Raw genomic sequence first — 17711 nt, 5'->3', positions numbered from 1 at the left:
AAACTAGAATATCAGACAAGAAGACTTCCTAACAATGGCAGGAAACATTTCAACGCTTAAGGTTGCTCCATTTGACCTAAACCAGAAAGGCGTCTTTCAATGGGGATGTTACACATGCACTGCATTTCAAGTTAGTAAGTGGAATATATATGAAGCAGTACTTTTGCGTACAATTTTACATATATTAATATATATTGAATTTGTACTGGGTGTCTATTTGGCCATGAATCATCAAAATATAACTAAATCCATACCTATCCTTTCAAATAAAACAATTATCATGGCTATTGCGTTTTAATATTAGAATTCCGTGCATGTTCCTTCGGGAAAAATAAAATAAATAGTTTTTTTTATTTTTATTGCTCTGTTGATAATCACTGAGAAACGGCAATGCAACAGGTTCTAGTCCTACTACAGCACCGGGTTCCCAGCAGGATGTCCTTTCATGACAGGGCTGCTGTCAGATGGGACTAATAAGCTGATATAGGAAGAAGATGTCAGAATTTCAATTCACAAGAACTATGTCGCACTGCAGGACAGGACACTCCTGGGTAGTTATTGACTGGAAAAGGGTAGGTCTGTTATTGGCCCGTATAGGATAGGGCTCCTGACTTTGCCTTAAAAATGCTCATTGACCCTCTCTCCAGTCAACAACCACAATGGAGTCCCTTTTGACACTATTGCAGGGGCGGCTCCTCCACTGGGCGGAGGAGCGTCGCCCCACTGCCATTCTTGCAGTGCCAGATTCAGAAACATAAAATGGTAATAACTGCCATTTCGTGTTTCTGCTTCTCGCACTGCGAGAAAGCAGAAGGGTTTGGTTGAGGGCGGGCGGGGCTACTCTGTGAGCAGGGCTGGGCAGGGGAGGAGTGGTGTGCCCACATGGAGGAAATGGCTTCCCCATAAGCCCCTGGCTGGGCGGAGTTCCCACCAATCACAAGGCTGCCTTTGCAGCGTTGTGATTGGCTTGGGGTAGGAGAGGGAGGCTGCCTGCTTCCTGGTACTGTCAGAGTCACGAGAGCAGGAGATCGAGCAGAGAAAATGCGGGACCTGGCCAGCGGACATGTACGTTTTTTAAATGAATTATTAAATTTACCCCCTCCCCGCGCGACCCCCCTGCCCGACCCCCTACCCTCCCACCCCCAATTAATGCTGGCCACAACTGCACTATTACATAAGTAGATTGTTGTTTATTTATGTTGTTTGGCTATGTAGGGACAGCATTATATCACTTCCTCCTATGCAGCAGAAATCCTGGCACCTGCTGAGGGCACAAGCAGACAGTATGGAGCTGAAGAAGTAGGCAACGGTAGGTAGAGAGAAGGCAACGGGTAGTAAAATGGAATCCAGTGGTTCAGATGCTAACTAGGCAGCCCTGAGTTGCTCTAGTACATAGAGTGTGCAGTGATCGGTCTATTGATGTGATGTGTTCAAAGGCCTGCTTGAAAACATCCAACGTCATACAGTACTGCTGTAATTGAGATGGTTGAGGTGGAGGAAAATATGGCGAAACTCTACTTGCCTCCACACAATACACTACAATGAAAACCCATAAGATTATGCACATTCACGTGGGTTCGAAGGAATGCCTAAAAGGCCACCTGCTCCCCCACATTATGCGCCACTGTAGGTAAAGCTCCCTATAGAAACCATATCACCCACACTGAAGTCCTATGTTGGAAAACCTCACTAATTGAAGAGTTTATTCTTTGTGCAATAATATAAATGTATGAAGCGACCATGAACTTGACTAACACTGCACCGTACAAAAACAGTGTTCCATAATGTAGTCTGGGTGGTTCTCCATAAAGCCGGTCATAGATAATACTACTACTAGCATTAAAAATGGTACACCAGCCACAATATTCCCACATTCAGAAACTCTTTCCAAGGAACTCCCCTCTCACTCCTATATGCCAAGAAACTCCGAGTACTGGCATGCATGGTGAGCCATCACGCTCTGCTCAATTCTGTCCCATTCGGTGAAAGCTGATGAAAATTAAAACCTTGCTTCACTGTGATGTGAGCCTTGAAAATCTTTGCCAACACAAATGAGAAAAATGCAGAGTTGCCAATCTCCATGCAATGACATCTTCTGGCTGACTGGGCAAACACTAGGTAACGTTCCCCATTTCACCGTTCAAGAACTTTGCATATTTTCAGCATTTTATTTTTCTGTTGCATGTGCAAAATTATTTGTCTGCACTTGCTACTGCAGGGCCTCATTACGAACTGTTTTTTGTTTCGTTTTTTATCATGAAGGAACGAGTAGGGGAGTTACTGGGACCATTGGAACTGAAGATATGCAAATTTACCATGGGCCTGGTAAATTTTACACAGGGCTTCATCTGTTAAAATCAGTCATAACCTGTGGGTTAAACTCTGTGGAAAATGAGATACTACCAGGTGAATCAGACCCAGAAACACAATTTCGCCTGTCAAAGCTCATTTATCAGGGGAACCTTCGGGGTTCAGCCGTTACCCTAGGTAATTCTACACCCCTGCGATTAAGAGTACCGCAAGTGTCTGTAACTCCGGGGGTGTGGAACTACCACCATCAAATTTGGGGCATTCAACATGCGGGCCTGAATGAGTTACATTTCCTGCCAATGGAAATGAGCCAAACCCAGCACAACTCCATCACATGATGAATCATAGCACCACGTAAACAAATGTATGCAGATTCTTTCCTACGCAGGTTATCCTTTTGCATAGTTGTGCTGTGCACAATGGCATTGTGTAGAACATAAACACGGATGGTTGTCTATAAATTGTATACTCTGACGAACCATCTTAGTGTTAAGGATCCATGTGACATAAGTTGTCCAGAGCCAAAAACAATCTGCAATCTATGCAAAGTTTCAAATTTTTCCAAAGACCGTTACGGATCATAAAAAAAGCTTCACAACTTCCAAAAACTTTCCCTTTTATGCATGATGGCACGATTCTTGAAAAAATTACTTTCCTTCTCCAGATTAATGGCTATTAAAATTTTTGGTGTTATTAAAATTCTATTAATTCAAAAATTAATTAATTAATTGGTAATTAATTCTTTAATTGTTAATTTATTTTTATTTATTCTATTAATTCAAAAGACCTCAGAGATTGTTGCAAAAACAAAATCACCAAGTCACGTTGGAAAGAATTTTACTCTCCACACCAGTCAATTCGACCAATGGTTGCCATGCCGCTGCCTTCTTGAAGCCACCACCGCCATTTGATACCACCAAAAAGCTGAATATTAGTGACAGGCGGACTGCCTGGATAGAGACATTTGATGATTTCATTCTATGCTTGGTGTTCATTTTTGTTACTTTGAAATTTAGAATGGATTGCTTCTGAGAAGTGGCAACTCCCACGCAAAAACATGCTCAAAGAACATGATGTAATATACATTTGTAGCAGATGTACATTTATGCACATGTAAATAACTCCAGAAAATGCAATTTTACTTTAAAATATTTTTTCTTGACAGGAAAAATATTTTTGAAGCAGGGAAACTGTTTTCTGTTTCAGTCCACCAGCCTTGGGCTGCTCACTAATCACTCCCATGCTGTAAAGAGACTTAGGGCTTCTTTTAGCGTTTGGCAGAGCAGAAGGAATACTTAAAGTGGTGGCCCTCCCATCCTGCTAAACCTACGGATTCCCAACCCTATTCAAAGGTGTGGGAATCATCAATAGAGCCTCAGCTGGCTTTACGAGCAGTAGCCCCTGAACCAGCAGTGCATTCACCCCAGGATTGGCAAGTCATAGGGACCATCAAAGGGACCCTCAAGGATCGATCCTCTCCCCAATCTTCTCTAACCTCTACCTAGAACCACTGTGTGTGATTTTCACAATCTCTGGGATTTTCTTTCATCTCTACGCCAGCAACACCAAAATATATACGAAAATCTCATCGCCGGAATCCAAGAGAAGGCCCTGGACTGGACCACATCCTTCCTCTCCGGCAGAACCCAGAGCGTCTGCCTTCCCCCGTTCCGCTCCGAAGCCACCGACATCATCTGCGGCGTACCCCAGGGATCATCCCTCAGCCCAATGCTGTTCAACGTCTACAAGGCCGTCGTCTAATGGATGAGGAACAGCCGACTGAAGCTGAACTCGGACAAGACGGAGGTCCTCATCCTCGGAACCACCCCCTCAGCATGGACGACTCCTGGTTGCCGACCACGCTGGGAACAGCACCGACACCCACCGACCACACACGCAACCTGGGATTCATCCTCGACTCCCCCTCTCCATGTCGAAGCAGCTCAACGCCGTCACCTCCTCCTGCTTCAACACCCTCCACACGCTTTGCAGAATCTACAAGTGGATCCCCACTGAAACAAGAAGAACGGTGACCCAGGCCCTCGTCAGCAGCAGACTGGACTACGGCAACGCACTCTATGCAGGCATCCTGGCCAAGTACCTACAACGACTGCAACACATCCAAAACGCCTCCGCCCGACTGATCCTCAACGTTCCTCACCACAACCACATCACCCCTCACCTGAGAGACCTACACTGGCTCCCCGTCAAAAAGAGGATCACCTTCAAGCTACTCACCCACGCACACAAAGCCCTCCATAACACCGGACCAGCCTACCTCAACGGCCAACTCAGCCTCTACACCCCCACCCGCCAGCTCCGCTCTGCCAGCCTCACCCTCGCCGCGATCCCCCGCATCCAACAAACTACCTCCGGCGGCAGATCCTTCTCCTTCCTCGCGGCCAAGACCTGGAACACCCTCCCTACCCACCTACGGCAGACCCAAGACCCACTCACCTTCAGAAGACTCCTCAAGACCTGGCTCTTCGACCAGTAGCGGTACACCTTTCTCCTCAGCGCCTTGAGACCCTCACGGGTAGGTAGTGTGCTTTATAAGTACATTGATTGATTGATTGATCACCAGAAGATGTTGCCTTGCTTTACAAAATGCTCTTAATGATTCAAAACTGGATGTCCAGCAACCATCTAAGACTCAACACAACGAAGACAGAATTTCTTTTGATTTTACCTCTGAATGAAAAAACTCCAATACAAGAATGGATGGCTAACCTTCCCGCCCTGGATGTCTGCCCCGCTATTGTCCAGAGTGCCAGATCACTTGGCATCACCCTTGATAATCATCACAATCTTCACAGCCACATCATAGCCATGGGCGATAGCGCATAACACCACCTTAGGCAGCTTTGGGGCATCAGACAATTGATTCCGTAACAAGACCTCAAAACAATGATGCAGTCACTTGTCCTCTCCAGACCAGACTATGGAATGGCCCTTCTCTCAGGCATTCCCAAAGATCACCTAGGCCCACTGAGAGCTGTAGTGTCATGTGAGCTTTTAAAGATGGAACCCTGGTGGATTCTGATGGACTCTGTAGAACTGTGAGGTAAGCATTAGAGCATAGTGAATTGAATGCAGGTTTAGAATGTTGAGTTCGTGGTTGCACGCAGAAGAATAAAGATGTGTTATACTAAGCTCCATGTGTAGAGTATGTGGTATGGGGAGGACCCTATAACTGGCGATGAGATAAGGGATAAGTAACGTGAAGATCACAATTTCTCTCCCAGAGAGTTTGCCGTGGCCCAGCAAACTGTTTGAGTGTGCCATGTGTGCCTCTGTCATCGAGGTGCGGAATCAATATTTGGCATATATGGAGTCAAAGCACAGCCCCAGTTCCATGTAAAACATTTTAAGTTAATGAATGCTTCACTGAGAAGTCTACACATCGGCGGCTGAGAACCATCTGGGAAGGCCGCAAACACAGGCACTGCGCTACTAGTCAACCCAAAGCATACTCATCAAACGAAGTGATAACACTATAGCTGGATGCACCCAGGTTTTCAAAGAACAGCAATTCGCAAGATAACACTGGGAACAGAAGCGCTGTGAGGCAGAGATCAACCACGTATCAGACAGCACAAAGAGATGCCTTAAAGCAAAGTGCTAAAAGAAGCTGTCATTTGCTTACCAGTACAAATATAAGAGAGTCATCATGCCACAGCATCTGAGAGAGTGACCCCAGATGAAGCACCCAGGGTTGCAGAGCCATCCATATCCTAAGTAGCACTCCACTAGAGCTGCTGACTGGCTTTAGAAAGCCGCGAATGGCGATCGGAATCCTGAAAGTTTACTTTTCCAATGGAAACCAAGAAAGGGGTCACATTTCCTGTCATGATCAAAGATGATCCAGAGGCCTGCACGTTGAAATACCTCAGAGATTGTTGCAAAAACAAAATCACCAAGTCACGTTGGAAAGAATTTTACTCTCCACACCAGTCAGTTCGACCAATGGTTACCATGCCACTGCCTTCTTGAAGCCACCACCGCCATTTGATACCACCAAAAAGCTGAATATTAGTGACAGGCGGACTGCCTGGATAGAGACATTTGATGATTTCATTGATGTGATCGATGAAGTAAGTAACAAGAAGACCACCCAGTACCTTAAGAATCTTGCTGATGATGGTGTAAAAGAAGTCATAAAGAAAATGACGTGAACTGATGAAATTACATATAGTAAAATCAAAGCAGCATTGAATCTCAACTTCAATCCAATGCCAAATGTACATTACGAAAGGTACATCTTCAGTCAAGAATGATGGTAAGACCATCAACAAATTTGTGGAGACCCTGGAAACTCTCATTAAACACTGTAAGTTCAATGAATTTAATGATGAGGCACTATACGTCTCAGAGTGATTAGCGGATGCCTGTCAGATTCGTTCAGACAACTAATGCTGAGAGAAACACTTAGTCTGGAGCGAGTTCTCATGGCTGCCAGAGCTGATGAGCACGCTAACTGACAAGCTGCTGACATGGAGGCCGAAGGTGCCCAGAGTGAGTCAGTCATGAATGAGAAAAGTATGCCAAAGCACAAGGCCGAAGAACGCAAAGTGAATTCCCCACAGAAATAGAAGTGTGGATTTTCGGTTCCACATGAAGGTAAATGTCCCGCCATCGGGCAAATCTGCAAAGGCTGAGGTAAGGAAAACCATTTTGTAATAGTTTGTAAGGCAAAGTAAAACATTAGTGTGTCACGACACGCACACAAAATGGCTGTAAAGCAACTTTTGGCGCATGCCAATAAGGCCAAGCGACCACATCAACTGGAGCAAATCGATCCTAAAAGAAGCCAATCAACATCTAAATCTTCATCAAACAGTTCTTCTGTATCAATGTCAAGTGAAAGTGAAGAAGATGGCTGTGCCATGTCGATGTTTAGAGAAACGTGCACATGTTGGACTGGCTGTGTGTGAGGAAGAATATCAGTCCAAGAGAAGGTGACACAACAAAGCACCAAGTCATTCAAACATTGTCCAAAAATCACACTAAGAGTCAATGTTTGGTTAATACCCTTTATTATCGACCGTGGTGCGTCAATACATTTTATGCCTGAGGAGAAATATAATGAACAGACGCCATTGCCCCGACTTACGCCTTCGAAAACTAAAGTGTGTATGTGGGCTGCATCAAGGCCACTACAAAGTCAAGTTTCATTTGTAGCAATGATGAAGCATAGGAAAACAAAAGTACAATCACCCATTCATGTACTTCAAGGTACTGCAACAAGTGCCTGATTACTCAGCTTCAGCCCAGCTGCTGATATGGGACTGATATCGATAAACTATAACATGAATGCTTATCATGAAATAGTAAATCAATTCCCTTCATTGTTTCATGGGTTGGTAAAACTCAAGACCATGAAAGTCCAATTACTCATCAATGAGGATGACCATCCTATGGCTCAAAGACACAGATGAATTGCCTTTCACTTGCAGGAAGCTGTAGAAAAAGAACTTGACTCCTTACTCAAACACGAAATCATTGAGTACTCCACTTGTCCAACTTCATGGATTTCTCCCATAGTGGTAGTACCCAAAAAGGACAGTGAAGGAGCTGTAAGCATCTATGTGGCTTTCCGTCAAGCGAACAAGGCAACTGAAAGAGAATGAAATCCAGGTCCACACATTGCCAACATGATCAAACAATTGAATGGTGCGAAGGTATTTGTAGAAAAGATTGATTGTAGTCACGAGGTAAGTTCAAGTAGAAGTTTATTGGTAAGTTACAAGTTAGTTCAAGATCCCACCAGGAGCTGCATATTTGCTGCTCAGCCTACTCCCTCTAACTGTCATTCCTCCAGTCCACCAGGCACACCAACATTCCACACAGTCATCACGCATTCCAACATTCCATACACACATACTCATGCATACTGACTGAGCAGCAGGAAATGTAAGTACAACACATCCTCTTCCCTTGAGAAATCAACTAACTATAAATAGAACAAGCCTATAAGAGGGTAGCCCCAATATGCAGAGGGCTTGTTAAAACATTGCATCCCAAAAGAATATTTTAGGTGAAGAAAAGATGCAAAATGAGGAAGGACATTGAAGCTGCAGAAAAATAGGTACATATTGCAGAAGAACAGAGAATGGAAGAATGAGTGAAAGTATACAGCAAGGAAAAGAGTGCAAATGAGAAAATACGAACATAACATAGCACATCCCCTTCCCTTGGAAACATAAAGAAGAAAATCCAGAAATTGGAATAAACCAGAAACTGCAAATATAAGATAAAGAGGGAAAACATATTAGCAATTCACATGGAAATAAGAATTTCAGATGGAAAATGAGAATAGGAAGAAGGCTATCCTCTAAACAACTATATTAAATTCAATTATAGCATGGAAATACTGTGCAAGGTTGGGAGAAAAGTTGATACCAATAAGGTCAGGGTCAGGCTCTGCTGTTACTTTTGGCCTAGCTTTTTAGCACGCCGCTCCTCAGCGCTGTATTTTAACTTAATGTGCTTTTATCAGCGTTTATTTTCTCCTGTGCTTTGCTGCTTGGCCTGGGGGCAAGGGTCTCCACTTACCTGCACTTAAATAGTTGATGCACCGCCGTTTTGGTGGGTCCGGGTCCCGAGGGGGCATATCGATTCAACTTTGGCCGCCATTTTGGATTGGGGCTGTTGGCGCTTTTGCGGGCGCCATCTTAGAGCGTCCTGACGCTCGCTTCAGTCCTGGGGACGCCTATTTAAGGCGGACTCGTGGGATTTGACGGCGGTCAGGCTCTGCTGTTACTTTTGGCCTAGCTTTTTAGCGCGCCGCTCCTCAGCGCTGTATTTTAACTTAATGTGCTTTTATCAGCGTTTATTTTCTCCTGTGCTTTGCTGCTTGGCCTGGGGGCAAGGGTCTCCACTTACCTGCACTTAAATAGTTGATGCACCGCCGTTTTGGTGGGTCCGGGTCCCGAGGGGGCATATCGATTCAACTTTGGCCGCCATTTTGGATTGGGGCTGTTGGCGCTTTTGCGGGCGCCATCTTAGAGCGTCCTGACGCTCGCTTCAGTCCTGGGGACGCCTATTTAAAGTCGTCCTCTCCGCGCAGCGGGAACGCGCAGCTGGGACGCCGTCGCGTGGCCGGAGTCGTGCCAGAGTCCTGCCCGTCTGCGCCCGTCTGCGCCCGTCCGCGCTAAGGACGCGCGGGACTCGGGCCAGGCCCGGCTGGTCCAAGGTGCGGCTGGTTATTTCCAGCAATGTTGACATACTCTTGTGACACCCTGCGTGACCTGGGGCGTCGGACTGCGGGCTGTAGCTTACCCCTCCTACATCCATTGGACGGTCCCTATTATTGTGCTGGCTGTCAGTGGTCTTTGGAGCAAGCCACTTCTATCGCCCCCTCACGTCCGGTGGTAGCCGCTTGCTACACCTGCCCGGAGCATGTTCTCCGCATTTTTAGTTTTAATGCTAGGTCTCTGGTGTCACATTATCAGGCAGTATTTGACCTGTTGCAGGATGCAAGCCCGGACATCGTGGCTATCACCGAGACATGGTTAAAAGACGAGGACGCAGCCATTATCAATCTGGCATTCCCCCCGGACTATACAGTCCGTACCCTTAATCGATCGTCTAGGGGAGGGGGAATTGCCCTGGCTATTCGTTCTAGTTTTACTTGCTCCTGGACCGCACTGACCATTGCGGGATGTGAAAGTGCGTTGTTTAAGATTCTGGTCACTCCACACTTTTCACTCTCGGGGATGGTGGTCTATCGTCCCCCAGGGAGCGAGGCGGCGTTTCGCGCCGCTTTCCCGGATGTGGTCAGCTCCTTGGTGGTGGGGTGTCCCAATTTTTCGATTCTGGGGGACCTTAATCTCCATTTCGATAGACCTGACCTACCCGCGGTCAGTGGCATTCTCACGGATTTGGAGGCCTTACAGTTGCTGCAGCTTGTTCAGCAGCCCACCCACATCTGTGGCCATACGCTAGATCCCTTCTTCACCAATTTGACAAATGCTTCTGTCACTGCCGTCTCGCCCCTGGGTTGGACTGATCATTCTTTGGTCGCCATTAGTACCCCTTTGTCAGGTAGGACCGTCACCCCTCCTGCAAAGCTGATCGTAAGGCGGCACTGGGGCAAATTACGGTTGGAAGATCTGCACCGTGTCCTCGCTGCAGAGCCATTAGATCCGTTTGTTACTGTTGATTCAGGTTACGATGGGTTCTGCGCGTGGATCTCCAAAGCGCTAGATGCGCTCATTCCACTCACCGCCTGTAAGACCAGTGCCAGAGAATCTAGCCCATGGTACGATGACGCCCTACGTGCGCTCAAGGGCAGTTGCAGGCGTGCAGAGAGGGCTTGGCGGAAGGCGTATGACTCGGGAAAAAAAGCTATCTATCTCGCCTCCGTCAAAGTATACCATCGGGCTGTGTGCCGTGCTCGGGCATTGTATTATACTGCCGAAGTCGGCAACAGCTCCAACCCCTCGAAAACTATTTTCAAATTGATGAAGGATCTTCTAGCTAAGCGCCCCGATGCCCCGACGACGGGCTCTACCGCTCACTGTGAGGCCCTTGCGCTGTTCTTTCAGGAAAAGGTCCAAAACATCTATATGACCTTTCCATCCACAGGTCCTCCAGCTGAGTCTCCGGTTTCCATCTGTGGAGACGCAGCCCTGCACTCGCTTCCCCTGTTGACATTCGAAGGGTTTAACATCTTGGCAAAGCAGGTGAAATCTGGGTCCCCCGCCGACCCTCTCAGTTCGGCTCTCTTTAGAGATGAGTCGTTCGGGGGTCGGACCGTGATACACTCCCTGATCAACATCTCGTTGGAGTCGGGCACGGTCCCCCGTAGCTGGAAGCGGGCGGTGGTTTCCCCCATCCTTAAGAAGCCCTCATTGGACCCAGACAAGCCTGAAAATTATCGGCCTATCTCTTTGCTTCCCTGGCCTACCAAAGTAATGGAGGCCCATGTCAACAAAGTGCTCTCGGCCCACCTCATCCAGTTTAACATCTTGGATCCCACCCAAAATGGCTTCCGTGCTGGTCACAGCACGGAGTCTGCCCTTCTCTCCATGGCCGAACATCTACGCACAGTGATGGATGCGGGGCAGACAGCGGCGCTCGTTTTATTAGATCTGAGCGCCGCGTTTGACACCGTGTCCCATCCTATCCTGTTGCATCGCCTGGAGGAGGTCGGGCTGGGTGGCTCTGCCCTCCAGTGGTTTCGCTCTTTCCTAAACGATCGCTTCTTCAGCGTTGCGCTGCCACCGTACCAGTCCCAATTCCTTCCTCTGAGTCAGGGGGTCCCGCAAGGCTCCTCGCTGAGTCCCACTCTTTTCAATCTGTATGTGAGACCGCTGGCTGAGATCGTCAAGCAATGGGACATGACTATGGTCTCGTATGCTGACGATACTCAGCTAGCGGTGACTATCAGCGGGGATGCAGATCGGGATGCCCCCAGGTTTCAGAGTGGACTTAGGGCGGTGGCAAGCTGGATGAAGAACAACTGTCTCCAGCTCAACGCGAAGAAAACCGAGATCATGATCGTTGGCAGGAAGACGGAACTGTGGGGGGACAAGTGGTGGCCCACTGAACTGGGGCCGGCCCCTCTCCCGGTCACTGAACTTAGGAATCTGGGAGTGTGGATGGATCCCGCTCTCAGTTACGAGGGCCACTCGAAGAAAATCGCGGCCGGTTGTTTTGGCATCCTGCGGTCGTTGAGGCCCATTCTTAAGTTCTTTGACCGTGGTACCAGGCAGCTGATAGTCCAGGCCACGGTATTATCTCGCCTGGACTATGCCAGCTCGCTTTTGGTAGGGGCCAACATGGCGGAGACTACCCGCCTTCAACGAGTGCAGAATGCCGCGGCTAGAGCCATTGTAGGCTTACCCCGAAGGAGCTCTGCCTCAGGTGTCTTGAGATCCTTGCATTGGCTCCCCATTAAATCACGCATCCAGTTCAAGGTGTTGTGTTTGGCGTTTAAGATCTTGAGGGGAGTAGGTCCGCCAATTCTTGCTGACCTCCTGTCGTGGTATGTTCCTTCCCGCGCTTTGAGATCGGGAAGCCAAGCGCTCGCGTTGGTCCCCCGATACAGGTTGTGTCGGGCTGGTGGTCGCTCTTTTAGGGTGAGGGCGGCTGAACTCTGGAATTCCCTCCCAGTGGACTTGCGGCTACTGACTGACCTCTTGGCCTTTCGCAAAGCTCTGAAAACGTTTCTTTTTTAATTAGATCTTTTATCTGTGTTGTGTTTCTGCTATCTGTTGCACATTGCCTGCCATGCGCCAGGACGCCCCTTAGCTGGGGCAGCTGTGCGCAATACAAAAGTGCATAACATAACATAACATAACGTATATGATCCAAACTAGTCACCCATTTCAACACACCACGCACTAAAGAGGGCAAGGTGTAGGACTTGGAGAATGGAGGACTCCCGCGGAGTGTAAATTCCAAACCATTCACACTGTTCTACACGCCACAACCATATAAGGGAAACTAAGGAACCCATAATGGATTAAAATAAATGCATACAAAATAATCAATTATAGGGTACACTCCCCCTTGCGCACCAAAATATATATAATGTATAGGGAACACGGCCCATTGCGCACTATAAATTTAAGAAAAGGGTACACTGCCCATTGCGCACCAAAATATACATAATGTATAGGGAACACAGCCCATTGCGCAATCTAAATATAAGAAAAGGGTACACTGCCCATTGCGCACTAAATATTTAAAGAATTGGGTACACTACCAATTGCGCATGTATGCAGAGAAAAAAACAATAAATAAATAAATAATAATAAGTGTAATGGAAAAGTAACCCACACTGCTAGGTATAACAAATATACAGGAAATATACGGGTAATGCAAATGTAAAAAGGGTAAACAACCCACACTGCTAGGTAGAGCAAATATACAAGTTCATACAAGTGTAAAAAGGTTACCAACCTACACTGCTGGGCAAACAATCTATACTAAAGTTAGGCACAAATGCTGTTTACGGAGAAATCAGTGTAAAGGGTGTGCGCACCACCCACGCTGAAAGATAAAAACCAGTGTACAGAGACCGGCTCTAATACACAACTACCCTAAAGGAAGCATCTAAGCTTAGTGCCCTGAAGATATCTAGATCGGCCAAATCATTAACAAATAAAGCTCACACTAAATGCATACCACGTAAGCAACAACTCAATTAAAATATGAGTAAAAGATAGAATAAAACACAGTGTAAATAACAGATTACTTAGTGTACTAAATAAGATAAGAACTGTGGTACACCTCCCCTTACACACCACTTGTCAAACACTTTAGAGTCTCATTCGAATTAATACATAAGTCATTGCAAGCACATTAAATCGTAGTTCTAAACCAATAGTAGATGACAATATATGAGAATGGAAGGACAACGCCGGTGAGCGAAATATCTCACCCGAAAAGTGTTGGACATGTCCCACGCCGTTTAATAAGTCCTTTAAATGTTAGGAGTTGGAAGAAAAAACTACACCCTCTGGCGGTTGACAACAATGTTGATATATTTAAATCATGGAAAGGTTGCCAAAAGAATTGTAGTACCGATTCGCCTCATCCAACCATTTCCGGTGAGTTGCGTAGCTTGACTTCAATACGTCAGTGTTCACAGAGACTGCCAATATGCTGGATTGATCGTGGATAGCTTAACGAGAGCACAGCACAAGAGTACTAATCTTGAATGAATACAAAGAGTTACGGAGAATGACTATGAAGCCGACAGCAATCCCCAAAAATGATTCCTCGGTGTTGAATGAAGTCAACTTACATATTAGCAATTTCAGTTAGATCGGAGAAATTAATAGCTCCAACATCACACGCCGTGGCGCACCATCGGTGGGGAGAGTGAAATTAATCACAAATGAAATTCAGCCTCTAAAAATATAAGGTAAAGGAATGGTAATATAAAAACACTTTAAAACCCAAACCTAAAGGAAGTACAGCCCAAGGGACAAGGTACCCAGAGCTATCACCGTGTGATGTTGGAGCTATTAATTTCTCCGATCTAACTGAAATTGCTAATAAGTAAGTCACTCATGCCGAGGTCTTTTGAACTTTTATGTATCCTTTATTTGTTTTACGGATCATTACAATGACACCTCATAATTCTTTGTAGGTCTCACTCACCCCACCCTCATCCGGAGCTTTTCAGCCCCTGCGCCTTCTGACGCCAAGCCAACTTTGACTATATGTCCACCTTCTAATTTGGTAAATATAGCGATTTGTTCCATATCCAGTCCCCTTCATTTCTCCTGTTTGGGACTCCAATTTCATTTGTAAACACCGACTTAATATCATTGTAGGTGCCATTCCTCCTTGTTACACCGTCTCTTGTGTCCTGAAGAAGACCCCGTTAGTAAGGAGCCAACTAACCTACCTATGTCCAGGGGTCGAAACGTCGACAATACGATATCGCCAGTACTTCCAACAGTGCAATTCACACTGTGTTTCTGTTTGTACATGGTCTTTGTAAATAATCTATATTTCAAACCAATGAACTTTATCTGGATTATGTGGATTAAAATTGTTTTGCCTTACAATTAAGTTGTGACAGTTTCATATAATTTATATGTCACTTTTCCCTTTTACCTCACTCAACTCACTACCCCCTTTCCTTCCTATGGCACCCCGCACTGTTTGATCAAAGTCAATTTCATTTATGAAAAATGCGTATCTTGCCAATGTATGATTAAATAACACTTTGACATCATTTTTTCTGTACTCATTGTCATCGATTTTGTGTTAGCTCTTAATAAGTCTGTATACTCTGGGACATTTCTTTCCCCTATACTGCTTAATTACCCAGGTCCCAGGGATTTTTGGGTTTACCCTTTGCTTTAACGCTCTCATGGGCAGGTGCACACCTGCGAGGTATTTTATGTGATTCTCCCCCTTTTCTTAAAATGGTGGAGAGTGAGACCCTTTCCTATACTGAGGAGTATATCAACCAGCTGCTACAAGTCCCTAGGAACCTTTTCCTTTCATCAGACGCACCTAATATTGACTTCACACTTAATGATAAAATAGCACGACTTGAACGTCTAGAAAAGAAGTTAATTCGCACTAAACTTCATGGTCATCTACTTACAAAATATTTACAGGCTAGTATAATACCTGTTGGACTGCAGATTAGAATTGAACCTGCCATTTTTATAGATATACCTAAATTCAAAGAAGGCTTCAGCTTCATTGCAAATAACGCCTCACGACATTGGATGGTATTAGGAGTGGAAACAGCGGCGGAACAGGTTCAAGTCCTGACGAGAGAGATTGCTGCCCTTAAACAAGAAATAGCTGGGGATGCAACTTTGATCAATGCCAAAAGTGCCCTTGAAAATCTTGATAAATCGTTAAAAGACTTTGAGATTACCACTCAGAACAAGAAGTTAGATAAACTCTCTAAGGACATCAGATTCTACGAAAAAAAGAACACTTATCCCTACCTCAACGAGGACTATTACAAACAAGACAATTCAGGCCGTTTCACAGGGAGAGGCAGAGGAGCCTTTAGGGGAAGGAGGAATTACACCACCTTCTCCGAGTCATCGGTGAGCTCAGACAGTGACCAGGAAGCTTCGGGCCCTGGTTACGACTATAACTACCGTGACAATTGGTATCCCCCCCAAGGTTATCCTCCTTTTTTAGGGGAAGGCCAATGGAGACCACCACGGGGTCGAGGCAACTGGCCAAGAGGACCACCGAAAGGCCAACAGAACCCAGCAAGTACGAACTGGGACAGAGGCAGAGGCGCGATCCCCAAGCAGGTCCGTTTCCAACCGGAGAACCACGGGGAGATCTCCACGAGACGCAAAGTATACAGGTGGTAAAATCCAACAACAATCCAGTAGTAAACATTTCCTCATACATTTTGAACACAGATGAACAATCTGTTCTCTCTAAAGGGTTGTCATTTGTTTCTACGGCCCACCCTAATTCATTTAATCTCAGAACAGAACTCCATGGATTCTTCCGCAAGATCCGTCTCAGGTATTTCTTTAGGCACTCTGATGAAAATCCCTCCAAATCTCTCACAGGACTACGTCCTCCATTCAAGTTCGTACCGCCCACTCATGCAATGAGCAACAGAATCTTGGCATATGAGAACATGGTTCTGAGTGATGTTAACATCCTATTATCAACTTACAAACACACTATACCTAACACCAGCAAGATTGAGAAAGCCGCCCTTCAGAGTCTCAAGAATAACAAGGACATTGTAATCATATCTGCTAACAAGGGTGGAGCCATAGTGGTCCAGGAAACTATGGCATATAAATCTGAAATTATGAGATAACTTCAAGATGGTGTCAGCTATTCTCTACTTAAGTCTAACCCCACGAAGGATCTGGCTGAGGAGATTCATCAAATCACTCTTGAGGCATTGGACTCTGGTTTTCTTAGTAAATTGGAATTTGACTACCTTAACCAGAAGAATCCACGATTACCTACCATCTACACCCTACCAAAAATACATAAAGATATGCTTCATCCACCTGGACGTCCAATTGTATCTGGATGTGGTTCACTATTGGAACCTCTTTGCAAGTATATAGACTTCTTTTTGAAACCGATGGCTGAGAAAACAGCAACATACCTACGTGATACTATGCAAGTCATTACCATCATCGACCAAAATTCATTTAACTCCAGTGAACAATTACTTATCACGTGTGATATTGTCTCACTCTATACCAGCATCCCCCAGGAACCAGCTTTGAATGTGATGCGAGAAGTCCTGAATTCAAGACCAGCACCAATGAGGGTACCTACAGATTTCATCATAGCACTTCTTACTATTGCCATGAAGAAGAATTTCTTCTATTTTCAAGGCAACTACTACATCCAGAAGAAAGGTGTAGCGATGGGAGCTGCCTTTGCCCCAGATCTAGCGATCTTGTATATGGACAATTTTGAACAGCGCCATGTCCTTAACAACAACCCCTTCTCTCAAAATGTTGATTTATGGAAGAGATATATCGACGATATATTATTGATTTGGAATGGCGATACAGCTCAACTTAATCTGTTTCATGAATGGCTCAACCAGTGCGACCATGATATCCAGTTTACCATCTAGTCTGATCCTCAGGAGATACCATTCCTTGATCTAAAGATCTTCAGTGAAGATGACAAACTTTGCACTACCCTGTACAGAAAACCCACTGAACGGAATTCACTTCTAAGATACAGCAGTTACCACCCTCGTGGCCTGCGAGACAACCTTCCGGTGGGACAATTTTTGCGGATCCGCAGAAACTGTACTAAGAGATCTGATTACTTAATTGAGTCCGAAGACTTGAGTGCCAGACTAATTTCAAGGGGATACCCCAAACGTTTGGTCAAAAGGGCCCAGAAGAGGGCTTGGTTCAATCCACGGGAAACCTTACTCACGGCTAAAGAACCTGCTGCAT

At 45.7% G+C, this 17711-nt stretch overlaps 1 long non-coding RNA gene across 2 annotated transcripts; it reads left to right on the top strand.

The window, feature by feature from the left end:
- The first annotated feature begins 1008 nt into the window (after positions 1 to 1008).
- LOC146855439 (uncharacterized) lies at positions 1009 to 15009 on the top strand. Of its 2 annotated transcripts, XR_014980836.1 has the most exons (4): positions 1012 to 1065; positions 1216 to 1309; positions 14417 to 14508; positions 14604 to 14997. It is a non-coding gene; the product is annotated as an uncharacterized LOC146855439 (long non-coding RNA). The 2 variants fall into 2 exon arrangements; XR_014980837.1 differs by lacking the exon at positions 1216 to 1309 and having other exon boundaries at positions 1009 to 1065; positions 14604 to 15009.
- The last annotated feature ends 2702 nt before the right edge of the window (positions 15010 to 17711 follow it).

The sequence above is a fragment of the Triturus cristatus genome, chromosome 4_1 (genome assembly GCF_964204655.1).
Source record: "Triturus cristatus chromosome 4_1, aTriCri1.1, whole genome shotgun sequence".
In the NCBI taxonomy this organism is placed as follows: domain Eukaryota; kingdom Metazoa; phylum Chordata; class Amphibia; order Caudata; family Salamandridae; genus Triturus; species Triturus cristatus.
This window is presented reverse-complemented; position numbering and strand designations above follow the sequence as displayed.